The sequence below is a fragment of the Phyllostomus hastatus genome, unplaced genomic scaffold (genome assembly GCF_019186645.2).
Source record: "Phyllostomus hastatus isolate PE091 unplaced genomic scaffold, TTU_PhHast_1.1 phas_scaffold_317, whole genome shotgun sequence".
Classification (NCBI taxonomy): domain Eukaryota; kingdom Metazoa; phylum Chordata; class Mammalia; order Chiroptera; family Phyllostomidae; genus Phyllostomus; species Phyllostomus hastatus.
In genome coordinates this window covers 20055723-20070101 of record NW_025334023.1, presented here as the reverse complement: position 1 = coordinate 20070101, position 14379 = coordinate 20055723, and the positions used below count along the sequence as shown (strand labels likewise).

The window sequence follows — 14379 nt, the reverse complement described above, 5'->3', positions numbered from 1 at the left end:
CTGACAAGTGCACTAGACACGTGATAGGAATAACTTTCATTGGTTTCAGTGAATATATTTAATGGTGTAAATTTTCAAATATCATATTTGTTAGATATCTTCAGGGATCAAAGAGGCCAAGGCAATGCATGAAAAATGGGAATTGTAACTTGGCCTCTTTTCCTTTAAATTTATCCTGAGCTACCCTGTTGAATATAGTGACACTGCCAATTTTTTGATATTCGATTCTAATGGCAACAGGCTGTGATATCGTAAGGTTATTTTATTATATAATTTATCCCAAAAAAAGATGCTAGGCTGTAAGCAGAAAGCTCTGATGTTATTCAACAACCATTTTACATAAATAGAAATAGAAATAGAAATAGAAATACTCAAAAGTTTATGTGAACACTTTTATTAATAGTTGCCAAGGTATTAAAAAAGCTTTCTTTTAGTACTTGACATCAGTGGTTACATATTTTTTTAAAAAATACTATTAAAAAGTATTCAGTTACAAGATTCCTGCAAATAAAAGGTAAGCCAGAACAAGAACAGAGTAAAGAAAGCAGCATCAAAGCATCTAAAAGAATAATCTCCATCACGATAAAGGGAAAAATTACCTACTAATATGTTTTGAAAAAACTTTATACTAAGAACCTAGCATGCTTCATTACACTGAAAGGCATAATTAAAAGCACTGCATTAGACAAAGGATTATCACATAATTTGATGCAGGTGCAATGCATTAGGACAGCATTCTGTAAAGCATCTTTACAAACTCACATGCCTACAGGGTCTGGTAGGTTATGTAAATTAGTGAAATGGCCTGGATATAGGACAGTGCAGTGGGTGAGTACAAGTGCTATCTGTAGCAGTCTAGATGGGTTAGGTTAAGCCAGAGCAACACAGAAGGCAACAGTTCAATTGTTGAAGACAAAATCTGTTTAATTTGTTTGCACTACATGTGATCAAGGATCAGCTGGGAACTCTGTTCTGTCATTAGAGCAGCCACTATGTAGAACATTACTGGTTACTATGGCAGAGGAAAAGTACAGTTTACTTTGCTTAGTCCAAGTAGAATTTTTTTCTTAATTTGAAAAATATAAGAAGATATGCTAGTCATTAAGACTGTCTTCAGATAGTCTAGAGCTCTCTTTCCTTTTGTGCACAAGGTATTTACCTGCCCACTTGCAGTTATACCGACCATATGACTTACCAGGCCAGTAAAACGTGAATAGAACTGATGTGCAGAAACTAAGAGCCAGTCAAGTCCTTTGCCACATGGTTTCTTTTCCCTCAATACCAATAAGACATATTGGCAATTAAAGAAAATTATGACTACTCAACAGAACTCTTATATCAAGTAACTATAAGAACTTTCAATTTTACAGGAAGTATAAAACATCACAAAACTATACTTAAAAACATTCTTCCAAGACTGGTGTTCTCTTTAAGATAGAGCAGGTATAGAGTACTGTCTCTGTGATACTTCTTGCAATCCTCACCATTAGTATACTACGGTCAAGGAACAGAACATTTCTAGCACCCCAGAAGCTCATTCCCCATCCTAATACTACTTCCCCCACATTCTCCTTCTTAATCACAACTTCCTCCCTCTTCCCAGAGGCAACTAGATGACTTTTATGGTAATCACTTCATCTTTTAAAAATATTTTTTATTGTTTAAGTATATATCTCCAAATAATATAGCTTAGTTTTTACATATTTTTGAATTTTACATAAACAGAATGTGTTCTATGTCTGTTTTCTTCCAGCAACACATACTTTTAAAAATCATTCACAGTGTAGTACACTGGTTTTTGTTGCTGTATAGTATTCCACTGCAGGAATATTTTACAATGTATTTCTCTATTCTACCTTTGATGGACATTTTGGTGTTTCCAGTTTGGGACTTTTAAAAACAATACTGTTATGAACATTCTTTTAGGTGCATCTTAGTTTATAAGTAAATGAAAAAGAGTGAAATTTCCGGATCACAGGATATATTTATTTATGTATTTATTTTAGTAGTTATTTTTAGGGAGAGGGAAAAGGAAGAAGAATGAGAGGGAAATATCAATGTGAAAGGGAAACATAGATCCACTACCTCTCATACGTATTCTGACTGGGTTTTGAACCGCAAACCAAGCATGTGTCCTGACTAGGAATTGAACCAGGGACCTTTCACTTTATAGATGATACCCAACCAACTGAGCAACACCACTTAGGGCAGTATATGTTTATTTCTGACCTCACTTAATAATCTACACACTACCAATAGTATACGGGAGTTCCTATAGTTCCATATCCATGTATTATCTTCACAGCACTTACTGCTACCTGAACATTTGTTTACTTGTTTAATGTACATCTTTCCCCAGGGTAGACTGTAACCTCCATATGAGCAGAGACTTTGCCCATCTTGTCCACTATTTTATCCCTTGCACCTAGCACAGTGACGAGAACAGTGCTTGACACACAACAGGGGCTGACCAAATACTTGTTGAATTACTGAATGAATAAATGAAAATTCCAGCTCATTAGTAATTTCAGCCAGGGCTAAGCAGAAAGACAACTGGCATTGGTTGGTGACTCCAAAAATACTTATTATGTTATGTGATTAAAAAAATGGATATATAATAACAGTTTGGAAAATTGTATATATACATAAAGAACAAAAGTAGAAGAAAACAATCCAAAACTTAGAAATATTTGTCTGAGAGGCACTAAAGAGTTTTATTCTCCCTTTTCCCCACTTTCACCTTTTATATATTTTCCAAAATATCTTCAATAAATTTCACTTCTGTGAGAAAAGTTAAACTTTAAACTATAAAATTGTAACGACAAAGAATGAACTACTGATATAAAGAATAACGTGGATGAATCTCACAGAAAAAAAGGTTGAGTAAAAGAGTATTATGCCATTTATCTGAAACTTAGGAACAGGCAGAACTAGTGTGTGGTGACATAGATAAATCTAATGGTTACTCCTGTGGGGATACCTACTGGGAGGGAGCACGAGGGAGCTTTCCAGGGTGACGGAAACGTTCTGTATTCTGTCCAAGGGGATGGTTACCTAAGGGGGGATACATATGTAGAGAATTCATCAAGCTATAAATTTAAGATTTGTATACTCTATTGTACATAAAGTATACTTCAATTTTAAAACCTGGGACAAACATATAAACGAAGAATGGATAGATAGGAACAAAAATCAAAATGAATTTTTTGAATTTCTAATGTTTTGCATACATGATTATTCCAATTAAAAATAAAAATAACAGAGGCCCAGAAAGCTTCTTAAGGGTGTTAGTCAAGAAAGCAGTACTAGATTTGTAAATCAAATTCCTCATACCATGTAGAAGCAAAACCTTCTTATGACAGTTTCTGAGTCTTTTAGCTCTCCTCTTCTTCAGAGTCCTTCATTTTGCAGCATGAGACATATTGTACATTTAGAATATGTTTGAAAATAAACTAACAGGTTAAATGTGTAGCAGAGCTTTTCTCATTCTAAACAAATCTGAATTTTCCAAAATTAGTGACAACAATACTGTTCTCAGTAACAGAAATGCTGAGAGGACTCACTTAGAAAAGGAAATATACGCCATGTGGCTAACATGTTAGAAAAAATTTCCCCTTTGCCTCAGTTCCTTTTAGGAATTGGATTTTCTATATTTAACACTGTGGCAGACATCAAATACAGTATTTACAAATAACTTAAGGCTTATTTTAGCAAATTCATTTGCCATTATGTGCTCCTGCTGCCAGATGAGAAAATTAATATCCTTCAGAGGTAAGCACCAATTGCTATATAAGAACTGGAAAACAAAAATAACTCAGATTAAATACATATGCCACTATTTACCATTATATAAGGGAGGTATGGAGCTGGAAGAAATAATGTAAGTGTAGGGTGGTAACTAGCAGTAAGTACTCAAAAACTGCTCAGTGTACTAGAGTTAAGCCAATTTTCTCTCTTTATTCAGTTAGCATTTCCTCATTCATGTTTATCTCTGGAATTTGCACCAACAGAAAACTTCTCTCAAAAACTGAACAAAGAAATACCTCACATTTCTTAACCTGGCAGTGTTCCCCTGTTGGCTTCATTATAAAAAGCTGTGTATTATTAAGTTCTCAGAAGAAGCTTACTATCTAGGTACAAAGCTTACTATCTAGATAAAAAGGTACACATGAAGACTTTAACAATAAAAGGCACTATGTAGATAAATTCTAAAATGAGTTGTGCAGGAAATTTGTGCAGGCTCAAATTTATTCTATATAAACAGACACACCTTCCTTTTATTTCACCCCAAAGTGCCTCTGTAGCAACGCGCTACTTGGTTTTCAGAATACAGCATTCTCTAGGTCTTCTCTGATTTCTTTGCTGGTTCTTCCTCTTTCCCCAATCTTTTAGTGTTTTAGTGCCTCAGAGATCAGACATGGATATCTTCCCTAAACATACTCACTATTTAGGTGGTGTCATCCGTCAAAAAATCCCACTGATTCTACTTTCAAAACATCGTAAGTCTGACCACTTAGCACTAGGTGCAGTACTACTACCCTGGTCTAAGCCATCATCATCTCTCAATTGGACAACAGCCTCCTATCTGGTTTCCCTGTTTCCACCATAGCTTACTACAATCTATTCTCAGCATAGAAGCCAGAAAGATGCTTTTAAAATATTAAATTGGAGGCAATCATTTCTTTGCTCAAACACCGCTAACGGTTCCCTAATTTTATTCAAGGTAAGAGCCAAAGTCCTTACAATGGCCCACAAAGCCCCCGAATCTGTCCTACTCCACTCTCCCATTTACCTTTCTGACTTTATCTCCTATTATTCTTCCTCCTTGCTCACTCTTGCTCTTCCCTCTTGCTTGCTTCTCTCTAGACATACTGACTTCCCTGCTATTCTTTGAACACACCAAACACAGTGCTGCCTCAGGACCTTTCATTCACTCTTTCCCCTCTCTGGATCACCCTCTTTACTCCATATCTACATGACTGAGCTTTCTAATCTTTGCTCAAATAACAGTGAGGCCTTCCCTGACCACTCTATTTAATATTGTAATCAACTTCCCCACTCCTCATCCCCCTTTCCTTGCTTTATTATTTCCGCAGCACTTATTGCCATCTAATATACTGTATAATTTTCTTATTTTATTTATTGTCTCTCTCTCTCTCTCCACACTAATATGTAAAGCTTATGAGAACAGCGATTTTTGTCTGTTTTCTTCATTGTGATATTGTTACCACATAGAACAGTGTGTAACACACAGCTGATTTTCAATAAGGATTTCCTAGGAGACTGAATGACTGAATGAAAGAAAGAAAGAAAGAAAAGGAAAAAAAGAGAAAGAACAAAAAGAAAGAAGAAAGGGGACCCTGGCTAGGTTACTCAGTTGCCCCAATAAGCCAAGGTGGCAGGTTCGATCTCTGGTTAGGGTACATATAAGAAGCAACCAATGAATGCACAAATAAGGAACAACAAACCGATATCTCCCTCTCTCTCTCTCTCTCTGCCCCCCTCATTTCCTCTCTCTCTAAAAACCAAATAAATTTTAAAAAGAAAAGGAACACAAAGAAACTTGCCTAAGGCATTGTGACAGTTAATACGGTAATATTTCAAAAACTTATATGGAACCAAATATGACTGCGAATAGCCTCAACAATCTTGAGAAAGACGAACAAAGTAGGAGAGATCACAATACCTGATATCAAACTATACTTACAAGGCTGCTATAATCAAAACAGTCCAGTACTGGCATAAAAACAGACACACAAATCAATGGAACAGAACAGAGAGCCCAGAAATAAACTCATGTCTCTATGGTCAATTGATATTTGACAAAGGGGGCAGGGGCAACCAATGGAGTAAAAATAGGCTCTTCAATAAATAGTGCTGGAAGATCTGGACAGGTACATGTAAAAAAATTAAACTAGACCAGCAACTTAGACCATACACCAAAATAAACTAAAGATGGATAAAAGACTTAATTGTAAGTCATAACACCATAAAAGTCATAGAGGAAAACACAGGCAATAAAATTTCAGATATCCCATGCAGCAATATTTTTACCAATACATCCTCTAAAGCAGGGGTGTCAAATTCATTTTCACGGTGGGGCCACATCAGCCTCAAGGTTGCCTTCAAAGGGCCAACTGTATTTTTAGGACTGTATAAATGTAACTACTCCTTAACTAGAGGCAAGGAGCTCAGCATTGCCACTGGGTAGAAACAAGGTGCTGGGCTGGAAAAAATAAGGTGGAGGGCCGGATTCGGCCCACAAGCCTTGTGTTTGCCACCTGTGCTCTAGGGCAAGGGAAATAGAGGAAAGGAAAAAGAAATGGGACTACATGAAATTAAAAAACTTCTGCTCGGCTAAAGACAACATCATCGAAATGAAAAGGGATCCAATCATATGGGAAAACATATTTCCTAATGATACCTTGGACAAGGGTTTGATCTTTAAAATACATAAAGAACTCACACAACTCCACACCAGGAAGACAAACAATCCAATTAAAAAATGGGCAAAGGACCTGAACAGACACTTTTCCAAGGAGGACATACAGAGTGCCCAGAGACATATGAAAGGATGCTCAGCATCACTAGCCATCAGAGAGATGCAAATTAAAACCACAATGAGATACCACTTCACGCTGGTGAGAATAGCCATCATAAACAAATCAACAAACAAGTGTTGGAGAGGATGTGGAAAAAAGGGAACCCTAGTGCACTGTTGGTGGGAACGCAGACTGGTACAGCCACTGTGGAAAACAGTATGGAATTTCCTCAAAAAATTAAAACTGGAACTGCCTTTTGACACAGCAATTCCACTGCTGGGATTACACCCTAAGAATCCTGAAACACTAATTCAAAAGAACCTATGCACCCCAATGTTCATAGCAGCACAACTTATAATAGCCAAGTGCTGGAAACAACTTAAGTGCCCATCAGTAAGAGTGGTTCAAAAAACTGTGGTATATTTTACACAATGGAATACTATGCAACAGAAAGAAGGAACTCCTACTTCTTGGCAGCATGGATGGAACTAGAGAATATTATACTAAGTGAAATAAGCCAGGCCACCAAAACAAATATCATATGATCTCACCTATAAGAGGAACCTAATGATCAAAACAAACAAATGAGCAAAACAGAACCAGAGGCACGGAAACAAGAAACAGACTGACAGTGACCAGAGGGGAGCAGGGAGGGAAGGAAAGAGTGGAAAGAAGGGGAAGGAACTAGTCAAGGAACATGTATGAATGACCCATGGACATGGACAACAGGGTGGGGATTGCCTGTGGGAGCAGGTGGGTGGGCTGGGAGAAGGATAGAACAGGGGGAAAATTGGGACAATTGTAATACAACAATAAAATATTTACTAAGAAAATACGGTGTAGCGAGATCTGCTTGGCATCAAAGGCCATACCATTCTGTTATAACATCAGTTAAGAAGCCTCTATTTAAAAAAAAAATCTTAAGAATTTAAATAAGCTCAATAAACAGTAACATTGAAAAAAGAAAGAGGCAAGCCAACTATCTTTCCTGAACAATTAGAAAACAACTAAATCAAAACTATTTACTTAGAATTCGACTATAAATAACTTTTTTCAAAATCACAAATGTATATATAATTCCTTCTTTTAAAAGTAACTAAAATTAAAGATAAATTTAAAAGGATTGGAGAGTTCTGCTTTCAATCAAGATGGAGTAACAGGAACTAAATTTACCCTCCTGTTTGAAACAACACTCTGCTTTCAATAAACAAAAACAGACAAAAATATATAAGATATTGATTTATAAAACACTGAACATCAGGCAAAGCAGGAGAGTGATTCCTGAGAGACAGGAAATAAATGAGGTGTGAGTAGTGAATGCATTGAGAAAGTATGGACGCCAAAACATAGTGAGAGGGAACTCAGACTGAGCCCAGCAAAGTCCTTGAGTTGAAGAGACAGGGCTGAGAGTCTAGAAATAACAATGCAAATAGAAGCTACAAAACAAAGTATCGGAGAAGACAGATCTACTCACAGAGAGAACACTGAAGATCTCCAGACCATCCACCTTCATCATTCAGAAGTGTACTGATTTGTATATGTGTGGGAAAACTACCCAAGGCCAAACAAATAACCATCTGAGAGGATTAGATAGAACAGTGCCGGGTACCAGGAATAGTGCCTGTTCCTACTGGCCAGGCTAGACAAAAACAAAACCTAGAGAAAATTCATTAGGCATTGAGGAAAGTACTCCAAAGTGGGAAACAGTCAGACCTAGACTAAGCACTGTTCCAATCATAAAAGGAAGACCCAAATGGATCAAACTGTTTCCAAATAACTACACCCCACAACAAAGATCAAGATGAGCTGTAAAATACAAAATATATGGCAACCAAGAAGGGAAAATTGACAATGTCTGCCATCCAATGAAAGACTAGGAGGCATGGGGGTAAAAAACAAAACAGGAAAATATAACCAAAACTGAGAAGAAATATCAACCATTTAAAACTGATCCAGAAGTAAGAGAGATGCCAGATAGCAGACATGGAATTAAAAGTATTCTATATGTTCAAAGTGGTAACTAAAGACATAGAAGATTTTTTTAAAGGCCCTAGTCAAGTTTATACACTTCAAAATAAAAATGCCTGACTTGAAAAATAAACTGGATGAGATTAATGGTAAATTAAACATTGTAGAAGAAAAGATTAGTAAACTTCTGCTAAATATATAAGGTTTTTTAAAAATATTGAAATCTCTTTAAAACACAATTGACTTTTTAGACAAAAATAACAATGCTGTACTTTGTGTTTATAAAATAGGTATAAGAAAAATGTTTGACAAGAACATAAAGACCAGAAAGGTAAAACAGAAGTATATTATTCTAAGGCTCTTATACTATATATGAAGTGCTAAACATTACTTGGAGGTAGACTGTAAGTTAAAGACCTGTATATGGATATCCACTGCAACTCATGTGCAATAACCAAAAACTGAAACCAAGCCAAATGTCTATCAATACATCAATGGATAAACAAAGTGGGGTACATTCATATCATAGGATTTACTAATAACAAAAAAATGACATGTTAATACACACAAAAAAGTGGGTGAATCTTAAAATAATTATACTGAAAGAAACCAAAGAGCGTGTAGCGTATGATTACATTTACATAAAACTCTAGAAGACACAAACTAACTTATAGAGAAAGAATAGAGATCAATGATTGCCCAGTGGTGAGAAGGGACAAGATGGATTACAAAGGGCACAAGGGAACTTTTGAGAGTGATGGATATCTTGATTGTGGTGATGGTTTCTTTTACATATGTAAAATTTATTGAATCTTACCCATTGAAATATGTGCAATTTTTTGCATGTACACAATTCCTCAACAAAGCTGTTTAAAAATAATTCTGGACTTCAATTTAGGTAAAAAAAAAATACTTAGACTACCTAGAGTGCTCTGGCTCACAGAGTAAAAATAAAATAGATGAAAGTTAGAACTAATAAAATATTTGTGATATTTAAGGGTTGGGATGGATCAGAGAAACCAACTACTCAAGTACTTTCTTATTTGAGATAAAAGAGTTCGAGTCTCAGAAAAGTACAGTAACTTGGCCAAGGTCCTACAGCTGGAGTTAAGGGCTTACTACACTGTTTAAGATCCACGATGGCAGGGACTCTGTTATTCAGGTCACCACTGTATCCTTTATACATAGTACAACGCCTGGGACATAATAAGAGTTCAATAAATATTTGTTTAAAAGGTGGGTAAGAAGATAAAAGAAAATCTCCCTTGAAATATGACTGAAAGTTTCTCCCTAACTTCAATTCTTCAAACTCTTTACACACATGAGAAAATTAAGCAGTACCTTTACTATCATAAAATATAAAAAATTATACTCCATATTTTTAGCTTACTGGATATTTTATTATATTCTACTGCTTAAAAATTTTTAATTCAGGCAACCAACTCTTAAACAGGCAGAACAGAAAACACTCCAGTCATGAAGATTAATGACATTTTCAAATTTTAGAAACTTAAAGAAAAGTGCTTACCAAAAATTTCTCCATGTTTGACATCCTCACAAGGTACCACATGTTTTTGGTCTCCATTACCTATTGATAAAAATTCCATATTAGTCTGACAGGAAAGAATTTCAATTTATAACAACATTCTATTGAGTTACTTGTTTTAAAACTACTAATAAAAGTATTGAAATTATGAATAATTTGAAATTGGCAAAGTTCATAAGACACAATATCCTGATGCTAACACTCTGGTAGAAAATCCAGAGTCTTGCTCTTTCAAGGGTGTCCATGGACCAGCAGCAGCAGCACTGCCCAGGTGCCTGTCAGAGATGCAGGGTCTCAGTCTCCACCCCAGACCCGCTGACACAGAATTGACATGTAACAAAATCTTCAGGTGATTATTATGCACATTCAAGTTTCAAAAATATTAATACAGGTAACAGGAATTTTGAAGATCAACTTTTTACCACCTCCTCACTAACTTTTTTAGCCTTGTTTACATGGTAGACTCTGATTAAGAAAAGGATAATAAAATACATAGCTCAGTTTATTTGGCCTGTAGCCTAGCTAATATGGCACAATGTGATTTTTTCCTACTATAATATTGTAACATAGAATTATTACTTTAAAACATTGTTCAAGAGCTTCTTTATAACTCCACTGCTACATACTTTTATTTAAATTAGTTTTTCTAAGTTCAGAAAGGAAGCCTGTCATTTTTATAAACTTGATTTTTCAAACTACGCTGAACCGAAAGGAAATGAATTTGTAAGATTCAAAAGGAGTGAATTTTAGATTACTTCTCTGTAACACTCCTAACATTTTATATGTGGCACATGCTACTAGCATCAGGTGGAGCTGCTGTGTGCTGAAGGGCTAACGTAAATCTGCCCTCACATGCAGGTGTAGAACTATTCCCTATCCGACCACGAAACTAAGAACTACCGTCATGTTGGGTCTAAGCAAGTCAAATGGTAAATCATTTAACTGATTATTTAGTCCAAATAAACAGAATTACCATGTGAAGCTTGGCAATTTTAATGTGAGTTTAGCTTATGGTTCATCAGAGGCTTCTAAGAATGTGATCATTTTCTTTTGACTATCTGCTTTAGGAACTTTCTTTTAAAGAGTGTAACGGGAGAAATACTCTCATATAAATTTGACCGAAGAGATCCTCTATAATTTTAGAACTTCAGGAATTGTTTTGAGTGACACCCCATAGTCTCTAATTTTTAGCTAATGATAATACTAATGATCCCCACATCTTCCATTGCAAATTTCTATCAATAAAATGTTGTTTAGCCAAATACAGATATGTATATACGTACACATGTACATGTATATGTACATAAAAATAGGTACATGTATTTATGAATATATAAAGAGACAAATTACATACTTCTGCTATGGTATAAATACGTTATACACATTAAAGATGCACACAAGGAAATAAATCTAAAAAATAAACATAATCAGCAGTTCTAACATTTTCTTAAACCCCAATGGTATTATGCCCACAGTGGTACTAATACTAGGTAGGTCTGTGAGGGGGAGAAAAAGGCCCTCACTTGTAAACCAACTTCTGTGGTATATATACTACAGAAGCATATATACTACCACCACCGATTTTGAGACACTAACATGATTTAATCAACTTGCAAATTTTCTGAAAATTTAAAAATCTGCTCAGCACCAAGTTTAGCCTTGGTTGCTGTTGGCAGGTCAATGGGAGGGATTTACCCAGACCAGTCAGCTGCAAGAACTGGCTGTAACCACCAACCACCAACCTCAGCCCTCCATGGAGAATCAGCTGTGTGCAGGGGGCAGAGTGGTGGTGCTCCAAAGTGGTTAGTAGCTGTCCACTGGGTATGCTGACCGGAGGGGTTCCAGAGTGGTGCAGGCCAAAGTCAGCCCCCACTTTTGTTTTGTCTGGGCCACCCTTCCTAAACTATAAAGCAATCTGAGAAGGCTGCTCCTTATGCTGGGCTTGGAGATTTCCAGAAGCCAAGCTGTGAAACTAATCTGGCTGCTGCTATTGCCTGGCTTGGGGCTCACTGAGGCCAGCTGTTGCTTGTTTGATAGGATTTAGAAAGCTGTGAAGCATTAGCCAAGACCAGTTATTCATATGGAAAAGCAGCTTGGGGGATCTCTAAGGCAGCTCAAACAGCATTAGCCAGGTTGATGGAGTCTCCAATACAGTACCAGCCTGCAGGCTCAGTGGCTCTATGGGGGAGGGCTATGTTCCTAGGAACAAAGACAATGGCATTTCAAGGTGAATAACTAGGTAATCAGAAATCAACAATCATATACTTTTTTTTCATGCAACCCAAAACCCCTAATTTAAAAACAATAGTAGATATTTGGTTAGGAAACATGCCATTCTGATTTAAATAAAATTTTCAGATAATTAGCACCCAAATTTAATTATAATAAGTTATGAAGAAACTAAAATGTATTTCATATTCTATGTACATATTTTGAACACAATTTAGTTTTATGTTGTTTCAGGGTAAATTTTAATATTAATTATTGTATGTGTTATAATAGTTCAAAACTCTTATGAGGTATCCAACAAAATAGGACTCAGCTTGTCAATTCCCTCAGACTCCTGTTTATACAGTTAGTTTTTTCTTCTTTCCTTAGTGCTACTCTGTCCTTTGCTGTTATCTCTACTGTAAGGTTTATTTCTTACTTTATCTGTATTACAAATTTGCTGTCAAAGCTTGTTTCCTGATTTGAATTAATTGTAACTCACAGAAGAACTCAAGTTCCCAAAGAAATCAGATTACCAAACATAATGCGTAAAATTAATTTTTTGCCTAAGAGGAAAAGTGACGATACCCTCTTAGCTAGGCAGTAAAGTGCACAGGTTTTGCAATAGGTATTTTGATTATGTTTGTTAGTGTTTTGCTTCTAAAATCAAAATATTCTGGAAAGAAGTGCTAAACTTTGCTAGAAAAGAGAATACAACACAGTATTATCTTTTTCTTTAACTAAAAGTTGACAGGTAACCCTGGCTGGCATAGTTCAGTGGATTGAGTGCAGACTGAACCAAAGCATCACAGGTTCAATTCCCAGTCAGGGCACATGCCTGGGATGCAGGCCATGGCCCCCAGCGGCCCCCAGCAACTGCACATTGATGTTTCTCTCTCTCTCTCTCCCTTCCCTCTCTCTCTTAAAAAAAAAAAAAGTAGAAGAAGAAAAAAAAGTTGACAGGTAAAAAAATAAGTATATACTTGAGTCTCCTCCATATTCCTTAAGAGGGTAATGTAAATGTATTTTGAAGAAAATGTGTTGCCCTACAATTTTCTGGAGTGCATACCACTAACCTCTGCCCAACAAAAAACTGTAAAAACAAAACGGGTTGACCTACCTACTGTATTTTGCCACATATGCTGCACTCCCATGTGTAATGCACAACCACATTTTTGTGCACATTATACATAGGATTATTATGCCCATTATCATACTTGTGTAAAATGTGCATCTTTATTTTTTTCCCTTAAAAATTTGGACAAAAAAGTATGCATTATACCCAGCAAAATATGGTACAAATAGAAAAAGAATTGGAGTTGAAAGAATTATGGTTTTTAAAATTGCAGTATGACTGCTGTCATCAAGAAAATTTTTTATTATATGTAATATGAGGGGGACCCAAAAAACCCAGAATTATCTTCTAGACAGTAGGACCCCTGTAGTACAGGCTTCCCCCACCAAGTGAATGTTCTAGGAACCCATCTGTATCAGCATACCAGCTGGCACTGTTGTGAGAGGCTGCGTTCAGCTTCAGTTAATTTTTCAAAGACCCTTTCAATGCATCTGCCCATTTCATGAAGCACACCTGCCCACACCACACTGAGTGTTCAGCAGTTTCTGACCAAAAATGGCATGACCCTGGTGCCCCACCCTCACCCCAAGCAACTTTTTTTGTTTTCCCATATGAAAAAAATCTTCAAATGGAAACATTTTGCCACGTGGAAGAGGTGAAACAAAAAACCGCAGAAGCATTAAAAGACATCAAAATTGATGAGGTCAAAAACTGTGTACTGCATCAAATAGTAATACTTTGAAGGTGACTGAAGTTTAAACGTAAGACTAAATACACAATTGTTTATAAATAAATTCAGGGTTTTCTGTATCCTCCCTTGTACACTAAGTATCATATTTAATGATAAAGGAAAAATCTGGATACTAAATACCAATTAAAGCAAGGCAGTACCAAGAGGTATCGCTTCTTTTACATGCTTTTGGACCATGGCCTCAAATAATTAAAAAAGTGAAAAAAATATAAATTATCTAATTCCCTCCTCAATTTTATCTTGATTCACAGATATATGTATCACAAGTCTATGTATTTATACCATCATA

The 14379-nt window shown here is 36.0% G+C and overlaps 1 protein-coding gene across 6 annotated transcripts in view; it reads right to left on the bottom strand.

Moving 5' to 3' along the window:
• Nucleotides 1–14379, bottom strand: part of DCUN1D5 (defective in cullin neddylation 1 domain containing 5) — a 68486-nt gene that overhangs the window by 39143 nt on the left and 14964 nt on the right. For all 6 annotated transcript variants that reach the window (XM_045818221.1, XM_045818222.1, XM_045818225.1 and 3 more), the window contains exon 2: nt 10039–10098. The gene's annotated coding sequence lies outside the window, so the exon portion shown is untranslated. The remainder of the gene's footprint in view (nt 1–10038; nt 10099–14379) is intronic.